The sequence below is a fragment of the Glossina fuscipes genome, unplaced genomic scaffold (genome assembly GCF_014805625.2).
Source record: "Glossina fuscipes isolate IAEA_lab_2018 unplaced genomic scaffold, Yale_Gfus_2 3, whole genome shotgun sequence".
NCBI lineage: Eukaryota > Metazoa > Arthropoda > Insecta > Diptera > Glossinidae > Glossina > Glossina fuscipes.
Genome location: NW_023998417.1, coordinates 228356 through 250439, shown reverse-complemented (window position 1 = coordinate 250439; position 22084 = coordinate 228356). Strand labels below are relative to the sequence as shown.

General features: G+C 33.4%; 1 protein-coding gene across 6 annotated transcripts in view; it reads right to left on the bottom strand.

Annotated features, from left to right (window-relative positions):
* LOC119634971 (sex determination protein fruitless) overlaps nucleotides 1-22084 on the bottom strand; it is a 441512-nt gene that overhangs the window by 394836 nt on the left and 24592 nt on the right. For all 6 annotated transcript variants that reach the window (XM_038029444.1, XM_038029445.1, XM_038029447.1 and 3 more), the window contains exon 2: nucleotides 21243-21642. The gene's annotated coding sequence lies outside the window, so the exon portion shown is untranslated. The remainder of the gene's footprint in view (nucleotides 1-21242; nucleotides 21643-22084) is intronic.

The following is a 22084-nucleotide window of genomic DNA, read 5'->3' as shown; positions in this document are numbered from 1 at the left end:
TTTTTTTTCTTTCCAAGCTTGAGGGTATAAATAATGTTTAATTTCCTATTAAACCAAACCCTCACGAACATCGCTCGCTTTAGCATAATAGTTAACAAAGCTTAAGCTAAATAAATTTCAACAATTAGCAAAGAAGCAAATGCTCGCTTGCCTATGCCGTATGCGCTGTACGCTGTATGCGCGTTTTAAGGGTGGATGGGTGTGTGAGCAAATGATGATGCTACGCAGTATTTGCGTTTATAATTTCAAATTGTAGTCGTTGTTGTTGGCTTTTTTATTTTTCTTTTTTATTTTTGTAATGAATTTTCATTGAATTTTAATGCAAAACTTTTAAACAATTTCAAATTAATTCTATAAAAAAAAAAAAAAGAGAGAGAGAGAAAAATTTTGCTAAGAAAATTCAAATGAAAATTTCTTAATAATATTACGTTGCAAGCGTAGCATAGTCACACAATATCCAGTAAAATGTGCAACGTCAGCGGCTAAATAGTCGGTCGGCGAAATGAATGAATGACTGAATGAATGATGAAAGATTGTAAGCAAGAAACGCTAATCCTGCATATATATATATATATATATATATATATATATATGGAAAGAAGGTGTTGTGTGTACGTGTGCAATGTATGTGTGTGACGCGACAACGATTATAAAGCCTCATAAAAACCAGCATCAAATTGTGGGCCGAATGGGAGAATGAAAGAATTTTTAACGAAAAAAAACGCTGACGGAATGGTACGGAAAGAACGCTGGTTGTTGGAGATGAAGCTCGCAATATTTTATAATACCTTGAAAGGCAAACAAAGCAAAAATTAACTTGTTTTCCATCTTAACGTTGAATCTGGCAGACAGACATATACAGTGTCTTCATGGTAAAATGGAACTTTAGTGCCTACGCATGTATGTATCTATGTATGTATGTATGTATGTATGTATGTACGTATGTATGTATGTAACATATACAATGTAGTTGGCATAAATATCAGGTAGATTAAAAAGTATCACTCTTTTTGGCCAGTACACTGTAATTAGGTTCCGAAAGATAACAACGATGTCCCGAACTATTTTATAGGGAAAAATTTCATTTCATCGCATCCCTTTTATTCCAGACGTTTCTATTTTCTTCCTTTCATTGCAGTTCTTGAATATGTGCTTAAGTGCACAATGTAACCGTAGAGCAGGAAATCTAAGCATCGTTAAGCTTTATTAAGCATAATTCGACACCACGTACCATAACCTATTTAAATTTTTCAGGGACAATATTTTATATATATATAAACATATACATACACTCTTAATTGCACTCCCACAAAAACCCCTTCACAAAGAGGGCAATCCATAAAACTTGTGTTTCCCTTGTTGACGGATCTAGCAGTGATAGAAATTATAATTAAAAAACACATAAACGTCCATAGGTTTAGCCAAGAGCGTCAATAGGTTAAGATGATTATGAAGATTGTTTTATCAGAGATAATATAAACTATGTCGTATCAGTATTTGGAAATAATAAAGAAAATATTGTGAGTTTAGCCGAAAAAATTGGCTGTGAACCGAGTCAATCTATAGTCAAAACCCGCTCTAAATTAATATAAATGCGATTTACGATTAGTTTGCAGCATATTTCTCGTATAAATTACGGGAATTTTAACTTAATATTTTCAATATTGGATTCAAACCAGCAACAACAATCAGATTTTATTTAAAGGCATCGATAACTTAATAATTCATAAAGAAATATTTGCAATTTATCTTAGTGATAAAATGAACAACATGAACAACGTGAACACTTCAAAGATAGGTCAGTTGCAATCATGTTTGAAATTTAAGCTTTGAATAGTAAAAAGTGTGGTCGCGACATTGGCATTTCCTTAAGTACCGGTTTCCAAGTAATTTTAAGGCAATCAGAAAAACCTGCTTTTAAAAAAACGCCATCTTTGGCTTCTTTATGATCTGACTCATGATTCTCTTTGTAAAAACGTCCGCCGATATGTAGTGAGCTTGCTGAAACTGTTGACAAACTGTCGACAAGAGAGGGAAAGGAAAAGAGAGAAAGAGAGAGAGAGAGAGAGAGAGAGAGAGAGAGAGAGAGAGAGAGAGAGAGAGAGTGAGCGAAAGAGAGAGAGAGAGAGAAATGGAGCAAAAAAAAAACACCTGATTGGAAGACTATTGAGCTTTATCAGTCAGACATTGCGGGAGAAGAAAGCAATAAGGATTCGATTCTTCCAGCCTTTTTGCCCACGTCTAACTTCGCCATTTGAATTATTCTTTGTTTCATTCGTCAGAAAACATTTTCGTTAGTTATAAGCGAAACTTGTGAAAAAATGTTCTTAACCAAAAGCCGGATAAAATGTCTTCCGCTTTAACCATATTGAAGCTTCCAGAAAATATGAAAAACTAATGGAACAAAATGGTACGCAAGTGTGTGGTTGGTTTCCTCCTCTAACGATGAGAACATATTTCACGTTTATAGAGAGATTGACCTCAAACTTTTCTTTTTTTTATATGTAAACAGTAAAAAGTCAAAATCGTCCGTCCTTCCTATCGCACTTGTCTTCCGATTCGGAGAGATATCAAGTTGGATTAATGTACGACTGGTCATTATTATTTTAGGTTTAATTATGGATAAGGGGACATTGACTGACGATGAGTTTGGACCCTTTGATGAGGTTGAGGTATTATGACTTGGAATTTCTTCGGGTTTCAATCGCATTCTCTGTTACGCCTCATGATTTTTGTCGATCGTATATGCGCCATTATCGCCAGTTATGTCGTTTATATCGCAATATTAATGCATCAGGTGTTAACTTCTGGATGCGAGATACTTTTTAGACAACCAACTATTTTTACAGTTATAAAAAGTAATTTATGTATATACTGGTGCAGTGCAGGATAATACAAAAAAAAAATGTTATGCTTAAGTTTGACTTTTTTAAAAAGTTAATTGAAATTCAAACGCCCACATATAAACCCACATCCATACACACACTTACAAATTGTAGATACTGACTGCGTAAGATTGCGTATATATATATATATATATATGCATAGGTATAAATATATAAAATCAACGGAAATTAACAATGGCAAACATGGCGTATGAAGAATTAATTTTCACTTAAAATATGCAACAGCTCGTATCAAAACAGTAAAAAAAGAGAAAGAAGAAGAAGAAGAAGACAGAAAGAAAGCAACTTATGGAAAAGAAAAATATTAATTTATTGTGTGTACATTTTATCACGAAGGAACTTTACGCGCAAGCCACACACACACACGCACAAACATACATACATATATATATAAAACTGTTCAAACTTACTTATAGCCGTAGATACTGCTGCAGTGGAAATATATTAGAATTTTATACGCTACTCTCGGTTAGATAGATTGGTGTACGTAAGCAAAGTTTCCAAAGTAGTAAAATTTTTCCAGAAGACGTTTGTCGATGTATTCGTGCGTGACTTAAAATGGTTATATGTTTATATGTATACGCATGTAAATGCTGTGCGCTTACATACCTCCATGAATAAGTAACTGTTGATACTGCTCAACTGAAATCTGCTTTGGTAAAGTACACATACAACCGTTATGTACACATATGTATAGAGATTGTTTTAACAAGCATAATATTATATTTTTATTTTACAATGATCTGTAAAGCACGATGTTATGAAATTGCATTGTCAATACCTATGAATTCTTGATTAGTTGATTAGGAATCATTCTGATGTAATTTAGTAGCAACGCATGCCTGCAGCCAACGCTTTTACGGTTCAAAGACTTGAGATAAAAACGCGAAATTTTCTGCATACGTTTTGTTGGTTTTTTTTTTAATTGCGTAAATTTTGGATATCTTTTATAAGAAATATTTTAGCGAATTGGATAACAAAATTAGGGCGAGAAAAACACAAAACCCGCTAAAAGAATGAATTTTAAATATTATGATCGCGTCGCGTGCATCTGATCGAAATAACTTATGTGGCTTTACAAGTGAAGTGCAAGAAGTAGAGGGAACAAGAATGATCATTACATGAATTCCACTGGATCATACAATGGCGATATAAATCTGCAATTGAGACGCGACCCCGAGCTGTACCTAAAGGCATAGATCTATGCACAAATTATTCGAGCTGTCTTGTTGATTGAAGCTTTGGACGGCAAGTTTTCAGCCTTCACAACTTTATATCCGTACAATCGGGCAATTGACATGAAGATGTCCTCGACATGTAAAAATTGCATTTTACAAGTTGCAGGAGATATTGCTCTAGAATTTCGTTCTAATATTTAATTACGGCATATCTATTCTCTATTACTAATATAAAGGGATCTTGAATTTATTAGCAACTCAGCGAAGTTAAATGCAACCCTGTGGTCTTCATACGTAGCAAAGCGATATTCGCCTTAGGATGAAGTTTGCATCTGTCGTAATTGTATAACTGGTAGAATTTCAAAGGCACAAATACGAGAGAACCAGCTACGCACGTGGAAACTTACAACTTCAACAAGCGGTCAAACAACGCTACCATAAATAGAAATTATTGTCAAAAGATCAAACCAAAGTAACGAATCAGTTACATTTCATTTTCTTTTCCATTGGCTGGTTATGCGAAAGCGACAATTATTTTTATTACGTTACACATCCATTAAAGGCTAAGCAAGCGCCATAGTACAAATACAAGTTCCCGCCTTCAAAAAAAAAAAAGGTCTTTTGAATGTATACTCAAGTTCTCTCTACTCTACATAGTTGATGTTGTTATACTCCCATTAACGGTTTAAATTCCTATTACCTCAAGAGTCCACACTAGTGCTGGCAAAGCATGAAAGTTTATGTCTAACGAATAAAATTTTATAAAAAAAAAAAGAGCGACAATTCATTTATGAAGAAAGAAAGATTGGTTTCACAGCATATTAATAGGTTCAGCATTTAAAGTTCCTTTGTCAGAATTATTGTTTGCATATTTTGTACCCTACAACACTTTTCGTAACTTACACCCGAAACAACTTAAAGCGAATTCAATTTCCCATTGTATCAATCGACTGAAAATGTTTTTCTGCACTGACTTAAACTTGTTTGTCCGTCGGTCCCTGTGTTCGCTTGTCTGTCAGGTGATCGGGATCAGTAAAGTGTACGGACTGCTAAAACTGTGTAAAACTGTTATTGCAGGTATCTATCGACATCAATTGAATAGATTAAACGATGTATTGTTGCGATAGAGACCAGCAATAACGGTTAAAAGACACAAAGTTATTCTCCAAGAGTTATACACAGTGGATAGCTACTGCACTGGTGAGGTACACTATTGCAGCTCGAACAGGAAGTTCGGCCACAATTTTAAAATGAAACGAACACTTTTCCTAAAATTTCATAAAATTCGACTTAAGCCGTTGTAAATATTTTTGTCGAATTTTTTTATCTATAAATATTTAGTTTGTTATATTTGAACACATATTTCAATTCTTTTTGAATCCTTTTCTTTTAAGCTGAATAAGAAAAGTATCTGGAATTTTCTTAAGCTATTTTTTTTTTTTTTTTTTGCCTTCATTTCATTTGATTTATACTCCTATGTAAGCATATTAAATGATTTAAAACATAGTTTCTTATCTTAAAGTTTCTTACCAAAAAATTATATCTATTTGCATATATGCATATATATATATATATATACCGGCAATATTTTACCGATAAATCTTAAGAACAAGCATACAAGCTATACAAGAACTATGTATATACATATATACATATATATATATATGTGGAAAAATACATTTTATAGATAACAAATAGAAAAGTTTATATAAATTTTTTTTTCTTTTATTTACTAATAAATGACTAAAGTTATATTTATTATTATTTAATTTGGTTATGTACATAACTATAAAATACTAGATCCGATTTACAAGCACAATTTATGAAATCTTCGAAAAGATATGCATGCACAGCGCACATACACAGAGTACATTGAAACGTAAAACAGAAAAAGTGAAGCTTGCGTTTTTTTTAAGAAGAAAATAATAAGAAAATTGAATTTAAAGGCGCCTGAATGTACTTAGTTTACATTAAACGTGGAATCGTTAATTAAACATTAACCCTAGAACGCAAGCATTAAAAAGTAACCCTTGCGGCTACGATGAGCCTTTGAAATATTTTGAAATCACAAAATGCAAACTTTCATAACATCTTTCCCATAATCGATCTGGTAATTTACAGTAAGCAGAATAAATCATTTGCACGACTCACAAGCGAGCTTTAGACACACATAAAGCAGGCACGTTTGCTTGCCTGCCAGTCTGTCGGTCTGTCTGTCTGTCTGCTTGTCCGCCGACAACTGATGGTCCTACACTGGGACTAAACCAACCCGGAACCCGTTTCGCATTACTTCGAGTTTGAAATCTTATGAATTCTTGATCCTTATGATATCATTGCGTCTCCCATGTCTTCGCCTGAGAATAGGGGTTCGTATGCCCCCTTCGTGTGGCTTTATATCGAAGCATATCTTGCAAAAAAAGCAGCGCATTTCTTTCCTCTTTCGGTGTCCATTAATACGGCTGCTAGCAAGTTGCCTGACGTAATTTCTGCTTCCAGAGATCTGAAAAACTTGGTTTTTCAACATGCCCTAGCCGGAAAGACGAATACAGTGTGCTGCGCGTCGTCATTTGTAACTCGAAAAATTTCATGGCCAGTGAAGAGTTGGGCTAGGAAAAAAATTAACTTCCCCCTGTGTCTTCCCCATCCGTTGGAAAGAGGGCGTAAGTCCACTTTCGTTTCAAGTCGTTTTCTCGTCGCTACTACCATCTTCTCAACACGCTCTGCCATGATGACTGTGCTAAGTCTGTAGACATCACTGTAATTTTATTCCCCAATAGTTCTTTTTATAAATACACATCTGCACCTTTAATAATACCTCTATGGGCAATATTCTTACCAACAGCGCTGCCGGTGCCGTCGAAACTGTACGGTAGGCTGGTATCATTTCCATGCATAGCCTTTGAACCGCTTCCAGGTTACGTAGAAGATGTTTATTTTGTATTACCCTCTTTGGCCAAATCTGTCTGTCTATCTGCCTGCTTGCCTCTCTGCTTGGCTGTCTATATAATGTCTGTGCTACCGGCTTCCAAATTGACAAAACATCGCCCACAATACAATATAAACTGAGAACACTTTTAATTTCTAACGCGCACTTAAAGTATCAATCAATTTGGGTAACCTTGACGTAGTTCTTCCCCTGGAGGAGATTTCTGGTGTTTGCTTTTAAACAGAAATTTTTGCACAGGCGGCCAAATCGAGTATCGTGAAAACTTGCCTACCTGGTCTAAGCAAACCAAACAAACCGCCTTAACTTTCATATGATTTCTCCAAACTTCTAACATAAAAATTTTCATGCTCAACCTTATCAGAAAGGGCACAATATTTACAAAGTCCGTAAAAACAATTTTCGTTTAGTCTAAAGGTACAAAAAACTTGCTGAAATTGAACCATTCACCTTAAGGAGTATACTAGGATTAGGACACTCGCTCATATCTCCAAAATACCTATGAACGCTATTGCTAGAAACTTGGCCTTCAAGTGCCTGCATTTTGTTTACTTCAACCATTGGCTTTGAAACACGCATTATCAACGACTTCTTTTTCATAAGAGAAAAATTCTTTAATAAAATTCCTTACTTTTCAAGGGCACTTTCCGTTAAAAACTACACTAAATGGTACTTTAATCATTCACGTTTATATAAAAATTCTGTTGAATATTATATCAATGCAATTTCATTGCCCGGTCAGTCGAACATTTTCAATTTTAGATTACGATCAGTGCGTGAAATTTTTAACAAATTTTTACCATAATTTGCTTTCAAAACACCAGCTGACTGACGGCATAAATATAAATATTAATAATTACGATATGCCATCAGATTGAATTTCATTTCATTAACCGTTCACTGGTGTATATCCTGTTAGAAAAGGTCTTAAGATAACCAATACGGACGCAATATTATGATGGTTACCATCGCTGGCATGGAAGTATATTGATTTCGTCATTCCATTTGGGATAAGCAGACAGAGTGTTTTTCATTGTTTTTCATCAAAATGAATTTTTCACTCAATGTGTGAGTAATCATCTGCCCGTTAGCTGAATATTTTCTGCGAATACTTTCCCTGATCTTGCTCAAATGCGATTCCTGCGCTGTACCAATACTCATAAAAGTGCAGAATATAAGAGAATTTTTAAAGAAACATTGAAACTTAATTCAGACAAAACTGTATATATATATTTTACTTTTCTTTCAAGTCATATTCATATAAGTAAAACCTTGAAGTTAAGTATTTTTTCAATATTCTTTAAAATGCTTCCTACATTCGCTTTCAAATCTCAAAATGAAATCCTGAATATATGTTGATCAGATCCTAAGACGAAAAGCTGCCGGCATCCAAGGTTCGCGGTAGACTGAATCCAAACTGTACTGTACGTTACTGCTTATCTTAGAGTTTTCAAGGGAAGCAAAGTAGCACCAAAAGCTTGCGTGTGCCAACATAATCGCATACTCACGTTTGCTAGCACAACACATATACTTATCTCACTATATCGAAGCATGAAATTGCAATGTTAACACGTACAGGTAAGATGAAGAGATAAAATGAGAAAAAAAAAAAATAAGAAATTTTTTTTTTTTTTTTATATTCGTTTTTCTTAAATAAAGATTACGAAAAAAAGTGGCTCTCTATTAAAACTTATTTAATTTAAAAAAACAAAAAAAAAAAAAAAAAAAAAAAAAAACAGAAAAGCAGAAAAAGTCGTTTCAAAAAAGTTCTCTTTAAATATAAACAACAAATCTTTGATATATGTGTGTGTTTACGTTTACGAAAATGCCATGTGAAGATGTATTGGTTAACTGCTGTGAAAGTGACAACTGCTATAAAACATGTTTGAATAGAAATGAACATAACAAATGCATATGGCTGTGTGTGTGTGTGTGTGTGTGTGTGTGTGTGTATGTATGTATGGGTTTGTGTGCGAGCATAAATCTGTCTATCACATGATAATGTGACGAAATATTTTGAGAAATTCGGGCTAAGAGCACCTATATACTAAAGTATATAGGTGTATATATATATATATATATATATATATCAAGTGAATACTGTAAATGAAATGAAATGAATGAAGAAATGCATAAATTATTCATATTTAAATTTAATAAATTTTGTGTGCAAAACACATACATGGATATACTACTTAAATGAATGTATGAATAAGTGATATAAAGCAAAAATGAGATATTTCGAGATTTGTCAAGTAAGTAAAATATGATCGATCTATCTTTTGTTTCAAAAACATTTTGAAGAATCTATTCGTGTATGACCGACTGCACATCACGTAATATATTGCTTTCTATAAAGTATAATAATAAGACATGTAGTGGGTAGGTAAATATGAAACCAGAATTTGCACGTAGATGGCTCTAAGATCACTGGTGAAGGATACACATATCTAAAGTTATGTATTTTTTACTTTTTTTTTAGCTTAGACATCTGGCAACAGTCCGAAGCGTGAAAAAATACTTTCTCCAACAACGAAATTGTCGAGCTTTGTTTTTTCTTTGCCGACAGAAACGAAGATTTTGCTTCCTAACATCCGTGTCCGAAGTGGTATGAAAAGTTAATATTCTTGACGCATTATCTACATTGACTGCGATACTGAATCGCCTTGACAGGAAGAAAGCCCACATTCTTTATTTGATGAAACCAGTAGAGTTCTCTTGATGAGTTGTCTGGTGAACGATCGATACCAATTGTTATCAACAACAACAATTAATCCATGTGAACCTGTTCAGGGATCGGCCGAAATATTCAAAAACTCAACATCGGATCATTTTAGCATCCATCTATCCGTCCGGCAAAACCGGCTCACCATACTATCAAAGCACTCAACTGGGAAATGCTAGCCGATGCGACTTACTCACCAAGCTCGAGTCCTTCCAATTACCATTTGAGCAAACATTTGCTGAGTAGCGCAAGTTTCGAAGATTATTTTGCCTCAATTCAGAAATTATGCACCCAGTGATGGGCAATACCACAAATAAAAATTTCTTCATTATTTCCATTCATTTGCTATAAACATTTCGGTTTCATGTGTTCGCACCTGGTATAGTACATACATACTGCTTACAAATAGTAATAAAAATTGGGTACTCTACCATATCATGTGCTTGCTATTGCTATTTATTTTATTGTTGTTGTATTTCGTTTCTTCTTTTTTTTTTTTTTGATTCATTGCACAAAAATGCAACGAAGGAAGACCTCTCTATGGCTTACAGTAGTAGTCAAAGGCCTGCATTACTCAGCAACTTTAGAATGTAACGATGTGTAGCATTGATGATAAATTATTCAATACGCTTCAGAAATTGAATCATCGTAATACGGCTACTAATGCTAACTGCGCAGTTATCAGCTCCGATCAATTTTTCAGTTTATCTATTTCCTTTCACTGTTTATTCGTTTTCGTTTCTCAAATAAAAAAAAACAAAAAAAACAAACATTTATTTGCCATCACAGTCACGTTTTCATGGTATTTACAATCATTTTAGTTTCTTCTTCTTCTTCTTACGATGTTAAAAGCCGAGGACACGCGTATTGACAAGCAGTGTCATCACAAGTGATATGAAAATATTTTCACTTTTCAAGCAATTTTTGCTCCACTTAGCGGTTTTTTAACGCTCTCGGCTTTAGAGTCACACACGACCAAACACATATAAGATTAATTAAATTGAAAATATTCTTTCTACGATGATGAACACTTTTTTCCATTTTCCAAAAATCCCATTTTTTATTCCTTACCCCATTTATGGTACAATGGTGTGTTAAGTTTGTGAGGAAGCAGCATCCAGAAGGAAATGCGGTAGACTGAGCTTTCATTACACCAATCGGCTCAGAATCGCTTACTGGATCTCAGTAAAGTCTCAAATTTTGAAATATTTTGATGAAATCAATGATGAACCACTTCTTCCGCAACGTCCCATATATAAGAGCTTTCCTGCAAAAGTCACTATACGAATACCTGTACTAACCTAGTTGATGTAGTTTACTTAATGGTGAACCATAGATCGCTGTAGTGTTTTTTCTTGCTTTTCCTTATCCTTCAAACCAATCCGAAAAGAAAGCGTTTTAGGTAATGGAGAGGGTTCACGACGTATTTTCCATACGACAAGACAAGAAAACAGTCTGCCGGGAGGCCCTGCAGGATTCGATCTTCTCGGAAACCGCCGGGCTTTGGTGCATTTTAATCGCTTTCCTCTTTATTCGTGTTCGCATTTACACCCAAGTCATCTATCGTCGATCAGTATTTTTTAATATAATATGCTGTTTGCACTTAGGAATTTGGGTTGGGACCCGATTTCCCCTCTTCCACCCTATGAAAATAGATTGCTTCTGTTATCCTTACCGTCACTCGAGAAACGTAGATTTGTTCTTGGGGTTTCCTTCCTAATCAAATTAATAAATGGTGCAATTGATTCGCCCGCATTACTTCGTGAGATTTGCTTTAATGTCCCTAACCGCTTCTCTAGGTACTTTATGTTGATAAAGCTTAGTCAATGCAAATATAACTTTGAACTGTTTAACCCGCTCAGAGTTGTTTGCAAGAACCTAAATGATGTCTATCATCTATTCTCATTAACGGACTCTTTAAAGTCTATTAAAGCAATATTGCTCAACAAGCGCGATTTACCTATGTCGTACTTAAACTGATTTAACCTTAGATTTTGTCATTATGAGTCGAAAATTAATTTGTTGTTAACAATTATCGGTTGCCAAGCTTATGCATGTTTGCGATGGCTTAGGGGTTCACTTGCAATTTGGTCCTGTATCGGTTGTGGGCGTGGCTCTATGCTAATTGTGTACATGCTTTTTTTTTTTTTTCTTTCTTTTTTTTTTTTCCTCCTTATTTGTTTTATTGTACTTATACTAAGTTTTATTATTAAATAATTTTAAGATTTACTTAAGAGTCAATTGAACTCGACTGCCATTTTGTTTTAGTTGAGTTTCTTGTATAAGTGGAATAAATAAATAAATAAATACGAAACGATTTCTGCCAAATTTTATTAAAAACTTGCTCACCTCAGATTTTTTTGCGTGTGTTATAAAGGCATATAGACGGACTTCGAGATAAATGCAAATACCTTTCACGCTCGCAAGACGTCGTTCTGACTATCTGCAATTCCAACTGCGTACAAAGCAACAAACGAAGTCAAGTTTTCTGCTTTATCACACTTTCGTCTCACACTCATTTAAATTTTATTGGTCTCTCATAATCCGCCACACTATTAGTAATATTTCACGTGGACTTCCTTTAATTTGATAAAACGAACAACCACAAAGTGAAAGCAAGTTTTTACTCACTACACAATAATTATTAAAAATCTCTCATATCACCTTTAGGGATATTTAACAGAGTTTTAAAACAATTGAATAAATCTATCAAAAATATTGTATGTCCTTCAAGTCTTACAAAGTTTCAAAATATATTTGAAAAAATTTTCAAAAAAAACAAATTTATATCTATTTTAAGAGCATCTCCAACACCTCAAGGTAAGTTTTCATAGATTTATTTCCGTTAGTCTCTAGCCTAGTAATTCTTCGCGCATATATATGTATGTACATGTATACATATATGTATATATGTATATAACTCTCTTTTACTTCATCGTTAATTCTAATTCAATTAAATTATCTACTTAGCATCACAGAAAGAAAACCAAATTCTTGGGATATCAAACTTAATCGATTTATCACAATGCTCTGACGCACAAAGGGAAGGAAAAAAGCAATGAAAACTTGCACTTCACAGCATATCATCGCTCTATCTCGCTCTTCCTCTCTAAGCTCAAGAACAAATTGTGTGTATATAGAAGTGTATAGGAAACCGAAATACATAAAATTCCGTAACAACTAAAGTAGCAACAACACATCGCACAAGCAACAGAAAGAACAACAGCACTTAACTACATTTGGTCTGGGCCAACGAGACCAATTTAATAATAAAAAGAAACAAAAAAAAAAAAAAAACCATAGCATACAAGAAAAAGAAATATGGTGCTGGTTACTTCCTGGTGATAAACATAAGTTATTTTAAAGTAAGAACGTGTTGTACGCTCTGAAAACAGCTCAACTCAACTGAACAATTCCTACGAGAGTATTTGTATAAACAAAAAAAAGAAAACTTCATAGTATAAATCTACGAGTGGGGAGAGAGGACAAGATAAACAAAAACACTATTAAAATAAATAAAGAAAAAAAAGAACAAAAAAAAAAAAAGAACAAAAAAAAAAATATCGAGATAGAATTTAAGTAAAGTGCAGGTCAGGGAGTGTGGCATGCAGTTCAGTTCCGTTCAGTTGAGTTTCGGTGTTATTTGCCGCCTTGAGTTAGTGTCACTAATAAAATTTTCTGTTTGCAATTTTATTATTTATCTTAAAATAAATACATTTGTCAAAAGAACAGTGAAAACGACTACAACAACAACAACAACAACAACATAGCCATCAATATACATATATATATATACATATATATATATATATATAGACGGACGTAACAATGACATAACGACCATTCGTTTACGGCATTACACTTTATGATCATTTAAATATTTGCAGCCACAGTGCACACTGTACAATTGTCCGCCTGTTTAGTAGTTTCGTTGAAAGCATCGAAAAATGTTTTAATTAAATTGAAGAGAAGTAGTAGTAGAAGTAGTTTTATACGTTAACTTGACTTGGGGAGGGGGGCGAATATGCGACAACATCCGCTCACTAAATAAATGCAAAGGTATAAAAATTCTCTACATTTTATTTGCGACGGCCCCGTATAGCACCATAGCAGTAAGCACACTAAGCAGTAAGTATTTGTTTATTGCATTTTGAATATATATCACGTTCTTGCTTGTAACTTATGGACACATTTCTCTAACTTATTGGAAAAGTCTTCTTCTTTGTCTTGGTCTTCTTAGCTTATGTTTGTCAACTTTTGTGTGATCGTTGAAGCTGTTGTCAGTCAACTACTACTTACTTAAACACTTGATTTTGTTTTTTCCACCACCACCAACTCCTTAACCCTTTCGCCTCCAATTGTCATATATATGTGACGCAGCGTTTACTTATCACAGACGTCGTCGGACTGTTCGGATATTTTACTAAGCCATATTTTAATGTATTATGTCTTGAATAAAATTGTCAAGTTCCAAAATGATAGCCCGATCGCAGTATCGAATGCGAAATCTTTTTTTTTTTTTTTTTTTTTTAGTAGGCCTGTGGATCTTGCAAACACCACAATGTAATCTTCTCCTTTCTTCTCATTTAATGTAACTTATGACACATATGAGACATGAGCTACAACGTGTACTTGCTATATGATTTACAAAGTCTTCAAATTAGTGTCTTATGTAAGCATGGAAAAAATTGTGGTCTATGATGATGAACCTTTTTGCCCAGGAGACTTTGATGGCGGATAGTTTATGTCGGCATAGGACTCGAAAAGTAAGGAATACAATGTCAACACTTAATTGCCATAAAAATCCAAAGATGAACTAACAACAACAAGTTTTTCATGTTTTTTTTTTTTTTGTCCTTTTGATGTTGAAAGCGCTCACAAGAAGGCGGTGATAGCGGACGGCCATACCGCGGATCAAATCAACCAAATGCACACAAAAAGGACGCCTAATTAAAAGCACATTTACACTCTATGGTCACAGGCGGTGTTCATATCTTATCCTTCAGTAAAGAAGTGAGTCAGTCTTTTTTCTTCCTACTTATTACATATAATCAAAAAAAAAATAAATATTAATAATTTAATTGACATTGATAAAATCGAGTCAAAATCGATTGTAAATGTATTTAAGTGAACGTTAATATTTTCATTAAATTTTGTATTTACTTAGCAGTCATAAATCATAAATCGTTTGAGATGTTTACCGACCTATACGCGGAAGGTATATATATATATGTAATTGTCTAAACATTAATTTGTGAATTGTTTAAAGTAAGTGTACATGTGTCATCTAAGTGTGTGTGTGGACAATTAGGCCATTAAATTCTCAATAACAGCTGACTTCCATTTATCTGTATTTGCTGGTGGCATTTGCCATTTACATTGCGGTTACTGTCCCGTACCTATTGCTATCGTTATCATTCAGCTTAACCGCACTTTATGACCGCCGAGACCGATTCAACACTAAATACATACTAATGCATACACACATGTACAAGTGCAAAGGCCAAGGCACTTATAGTGAAGTATTAAAGATATTTTGCAAACAAAGACGGCTCAAGCACACGCACACCTTTTCTCTTTACTAGCTTTTCTTCTACTACTACTACTACTACTACTACTACTCGTCCACCTCGTCGTCTTTGTAGTATGCTGGAACAATTACGTATTATGTGTATTTGTTTGTATCTATGTGTGCGTGTGTTGTATGTGTTTGTATGTATTTGTGTGCATATGTGTTTGTGTGTGTGTGTAAAGAAAGGCAAAACTTTCTTGTGGTTTCATTTCAATAATTCAACAACGCGTATAGAATAATATGTCCCGTCGTGCGTGTATATGAGCGTTAAGTCACCATCAGCCGGAAGTAAATTAATATTTATAAGAAACGAAATGAATTCAGGTACATTTAAAGTTTTGCCGTAATTCATTTGATTTACACTTTAAATTGCTTCGTGTTTATTGCTAATGAGCCACTTTAGTCGCTCAACTTGTGAAAAACATACATTTACAGTACCAACCTACCTACCTACCTACCAAGGAGCCTGCCCTGCACTGCATGCGGTAAACAATGTTAACTAACATCTAAGCTCGAACGCTTTTCTATGGCAAAAACAAAGTTTCTTAATAGTCGTTGCATTTCTTTCTTGCTTTCTTGCTTCCTTGCTTTCTTTCTTCCTTTCTTTGCTCTCGTTTTATTCGAAAACACTATGTTTCCTTTTATGTCACATAAAACACCAAATAGAGAATCAAAAGTGCAAAAGTTGAAATTACTTAAAGGAAAAAAAAACAAAAAGGAAGAAATAGAGCGAGAAGAGGAGAGAGAGAGAGAGAGAGAGAGAGAGAGAGAGAAAGATTTTAATGTCATTAAAAATATTAAAAAACTTTTCATAATTTTCTTTTAATATAATTATTTCTTCGCCTTCTTTTCGATTCTTTCAATTCTCAAAACAGAGAAACTTTGTTGCGTTAAGACTATGAAATGTTTCTAATAAATTTCCAAGGAGATCGGATTCATGTAATTCAAGTCGCAGAAGCGCTAGAATCTTGTTAATATGGAACGTTGAACAAAAACTTACTTGACTTGATTTGACTTAACTTGACTCGAATCGAAATCTTAACGGAAATGAATCAATGAATTTTATATTACGTAAAGTTTGAAAAGCATTCTATGTTTGGAAATTTTTTAAAATTTTAATTTTATTTTATTTGATTCACATAGATACCCGGTAATGCGGTCTCTATCCTAACGCTACGTATTTTTAGTTTTTCCAATTGTTTAAGTTTACTACAGACGTCTTCCGGCATTCATGGGCCGATCGGTAATCTTATGGAAAAGCAACACCGGGTAATACGATCTCTGTCATTATATTTTCCGTTTGTCCAATTGACGTTGGCCGCCGGTCACCAAACTTCCAATCAATTTATTTACAACTCATCGAGGTAACGCTATTAGTCTTCTCTTAGTCTATCTCTTAGTGCAAAAAAAAATTGAGAAATGACGGCGATTACGAGAAGAAGCTATAGCAATAGTCTTTGACAAAGTCTTACAAATTTTTACATAAATCTTCTTTTTCTTTTTCCCTACTCTTCTTATAAAAATGGATCCATTATCTGGGGCTCCTCAATATGGTCTTTATGGGAAACGAATTGAATTCGTGTAAATAAAATTTGTGGTATTTTGCTAGCCCTGTCTCTTGCGGGATCCCATCGTCCGCGTCTCACCAGAGGGAAACTGTTTAACGCTTGCTAAATTTAACTACCCTAGGAATCAGTCGAATAATGCTAAACGTGTCTATCATTTATAAACTTCTTGACGTCTTCTCAGATTGCAAGTTTACACTATAGAAAATAAAGATTAATGTGAAGAGATTTTCGAATACTCAATATAAATATTAGGAAGAAAATTAGGGCAACAAGGCAGTGATCCGGTGATCATGTGGCCCCTATAATCAAAACCTCAACCTCACCTTTATTGACTTTGGCTGTTATTGTACTTGAATACTCTTGCAACGTTAAGCCCCAGTGTATTGGTCATCAGCTGAATCATTTCTCATAGTTGGAGCTTATTTCGAGTCGCGATCTAGATATCAAGCACAGATCGCTCGACCTGTCCCGACGGACGTGTCAGTAATCACTTCGCCGAAACGTAAATCATAATTTCGAAAGGATATAGAGTATGGAACTATTCTTCTTTTCGACAATCTTTTCTTTCTTAAGTTATTTTAAACACTTTCTTGCGACTATTACTTGGATTTTTTGCTATTAATATATAGAACGAAAGCGAGACTGCATAGATTGGGTATCAACCTTTAAAATATATCATCGAATCTGTAGGAATGGAAGAAATAATTTAAACAGAACGGACTTTGAGAAAGACAGGACGGAAGGATGGAGACAGAGACAGATGAATGGATGGATAGATTGAATGATGAGCAAATTGAAAAGCAAGCAGTATTCGGACAGTTTAGCAGGCGAACGGACTAACAGAGAGACGGACAGACAGGTCGACGACAGATACTTCATCAGAGGTTTAGATTGGAAAACGAACGAGGGAGATGAGGGCAAACGGATATAATGCAAAAGAATTAGCAGGAAGACAAGCAAAATGCCAGATAGCCTACAGAGCAATCGATGATTAAACTGCCAATGGAATGCGAATCCACATCATACGATGATTTGAAAGACAAATTGAGAGCCAGGCATTTGTAAAACGGACTGATTAAAGGCAACATATATACGTATACATATAGTCCTACCATTTAAATATATTTCTAGTTGTTGCAAAGTCACAGTCACGAAATTGCTTTGTTCCTAATCCGTGAATGGATAGTCAGTACATTAAAAAAAAAAAACGCTTTAAAATGCAAAAGTAATTAAATATTGAAACTTTTACGATTCCTTTCCACTAGCAATTAATATAATAATGCGGTTGATATAAATATCAATATGTATGCATGAAAACGTATTAAGACTTGTTGATATAATTAATTGTACTCCAGCAAGTTAAATCTTTATATGTACTTTATGTATGTACTTTCTCGATTTCTGCCTGTTAGCTGGTGAATTAGTTTCATGTGGTCTTACTCTCGTTTCTTTTTCCAAGTTTTTATAATTTTATCTTTTTTGTCTTTGGCATGAGTAAGTGATTAGATATGTTTACTACAACTGTTATGACTCTATAACATATGCAACAACAGCTAACTAACACACCCACACTTAAAAAATTACCATCATCATCATCCGTGATCACGTAGAGAGACAAGGAGAGAGACAGAGACAGAGAGAGAGAGAGAGAGGGAGAGAGAGTGAGAGAGAGAGAGAGAGTAGTTAGTTAGCAGGGAATGGATGAAAGCCAGAAGAAAACCATAAAATAGTCATTGTTATGCAAATATTTTGCAATTGCAATTTTGGAAACACATAGTGTACGCCACCGTGTATATATACCCCTTTGCCAACTTATACAATATTGTACTCTGGTAATAATCTGAATGAAGGAAGTAACAGCGGCAACAGCAGCAACAGCAGCAGCAGCATGCGTTCAAGGATTTCTTTTACAAAAGCATATTTATCCTTAGCCATGTTTTGTATGTGAAAGCATACAATTCAATTCAAACAGCAACAATTCCGAAAAGTATTTAAGTAATTTGCATCTGTGTGAATGTTTTATGCTTCTTGTTCTTCTTGTCTTATTCAGGCTCTTCCTGCTTTTTCTTCTTTTCCTTTCTTAAGGTTTGTTGTTTTATGTTGTTTTATATTCTTTTTGCATTTTTCTTTTCTTTTTTCTTTTTTTTCTTATATTCTCGTGTTTTCATATTTTTTCCTTCTTGTTGCTTAAATCCTTGAAAGCACTTGAATCAACAATGGTAATGATACACGAGTGCCATAAAACTAACCAGCCAAGCAACCAACCAACCGTACGAGCAAAGAAACAACTTGTTACACATATGCACATACAAATGCACTTGCATTGTAAGACATATGGTGTGTGAATATGTCTTTCGAGTATAACAATACACATAGAGTGTTTTTATGCATGCATGTATCATTTGCATGTGTTTGTGTTTGCGTATTCATGTGCGGGTATATGTATTTGTGTATGACTTGCTTTGCCTTTATTACACAAAATATTCTTATAAGAATCGCAGGCTATAGGTGGTGAGATGCATACCTTCCTCTTAATATCTGAGCATTAGCCACACTATACGTTCCATAAACAACAACAATAAAATGAGATTTTGATTTTACATTTTCATTTGGAAAATATATTCACCAACAAACTGATGCATATATAACACAAAACAAATCTTAGATATTGGATTTCAACCCAGAATTGCTCTGACATCTCTTTTATTTATTTATTTTTTTTTTTTTTTTTTTATTTATATCTATTTTTTTGTCCATAAAATTTAATACAAGCAAATAAACAAATCATCTCTCATCACTTGTCTATTTCCGTTTGCAAACTATTTTCAGTTTTATTTACAAAGGCGTGTTTATGGTAAGACATCAGCAGGAATGTCTTACGTGCAGCATTATGGGTTCGTGTTAGAGAAGAAGAGAGATTGAGAGAGACATGGAAAGCGTGCTGGGAAATGATATCAACAACAGTTTGTTTGTTATTGTTGCAATTGCTGAAATAAATTATTTGCAAATTTTCCCCAAAATAGTTGTGTTGTTAGTTTTATTTGTTTCTAGTTTTTTTTTTACTGAGTACTCTACTGTTATGTTTTTTCTTCTTCTTATTTGCTTATGCAACAAACAACTATCACTTTAATTGGGTTCGAATATTTTCGGATTTAAATTTTAATTAAATAAAAAAATATAATGCGTTTTACTACCTTATACCGCTTGGAATGCAAGTTATATCAATTCAGTCTGAATGTATGCAACATCGAGGATATTTTTACTTAACCGATTTAAGCCACCTGCGACATGCTCGTATCTTTGCTCTGAGGAAAAAATCCTATTGAAAACGGATTCGATCAGGCCATTTGCGCCTCAGACCACTCCTCTTATATAGTCTTCTTTTGAAAATGTCATTGCATGAAAATAATTTTTTTAAACCTCTCTCTCTCTCTCTCTCTCTAACAGTAGTAAATTGTCATATAATCAATTTTTCGGTTCCCAAACCATACAAGCAGTCTCATGAAAAGTATTCGTTTGCACAATTTTTGATAATTCCTGACGAAAATAGTTGAATAATTGTATTAGACGCAGTTACGTAGGGTATTTAATCGTCGACCTTCTTTGGTTATAATGATTTTACTTGTTTCCTAGTCAATTTAACTCAAAAATATTTTTTAAAAAGATTCTCAAAAAGCTCTTTGAAAGTTTTTCAGATTAAAATGAACAAAAAAAAAAATTGTGGTTAAAAAACGTTTTAAAATTCTTTTACAATTTAGAAGCATTTGCTATTTTATTTATAATTCTTTTATGAGATATAGGCATACAGCTACATACACTTCCTAATAATGAATATAAAAACTGTAAATAAAATAGCAAATAATCATATATGTACAAATATTTATATATATATATATATATATATTTATATATATGTATATATAAATTATTTATATATAGATATATTCATTTTGATTGTCTGTCCATCTAACCATTTGAATGTCTGCGATGCTATCCCCTTACATGTATTATTTTAATTTAGATTTACTTTGAAAAAATTAAAAATTTGAATATTTTTCACCCATCAAAGTTAAGGTGCAATCGAAAATGGGCTGAATTGGACAGTGAACCGATTAAAGCTCAAAAATTCAATAAATTTCAAAATTCGACATTCATGATTCCAATTAATCCAATATATTAAATTTCTTGCAAATTAACGTCAGTTGCTAACGGTATTTTCTTTTCAAATCAAATCAACCTTTCTTACGTTTGATTTTGCTGTTATGTCATATTTAAAAAATTTAATTCGATCAATTTTTCTAATGATAAAAATTTATCAAAAAATAATAATTAAACGTAAGAAAACTTACCATTTCATTGTCTGCTGCTTTCAATACTTTTTTAATCAAGAAATTATGCCACGCTAATCATAACAAACAGATGGTTGGTTAGATATTCTCATCATTTTAGACATTAGTAAAAGAGTGGGAGAGAGTCTTAGCATTTTCGCATATATAACACTCATTATGTAAATGTATATTTTCAACCAATAATGTAATGTCAACTGTTCCGCTTATAGTTTGAACTTATTTTGTATATTTTTCCGTTTCACTTCGTTTCCATCACGTGACGTAACAATTAGATAATTCGTCTTTTCCATTGCATTCCACTTTATTCCAATTCAATTTATTTCGTTTATCTATCCTTTTCTAAAATATCACAGCCGAATGAACTAAGCTAAACATTTCACAAACGCACATATCCACATTACTGCAAAAGAAAAGAAAGAGAGAACTTTTAGCAAACATAGATCTTCTCTATCGTCTAGTAAGCAAAAATAAAAGTGAACATACGATGATATGTTAGCATTATTTCATTTCAAATATTTATAAACTTTAGTTCAAACCTTTTTAAATCTTTCTACTAATTGCGTTTTATTGAAATAGAAAAGCTGCCAAAAGTACCAAAATTATCAAATTTAATTGTTGAAAGTCTCTTTTGACGTTCGGCCAATGTCTTCTCTGTTACTTGATTTATTTTAATTTTTATTTTCTTTATTTTGCTTGATTTACCTCCTTTACTCCCTTTTTTACTTATTCTATGTAATAATCAATGAAAACTAACGGAACTCCTTTCATAAATGACACAAAAAATAATAGAATGTTTGCTTATGAGTTACATATGTAATAAAGAATTATTACATGTTTTACTA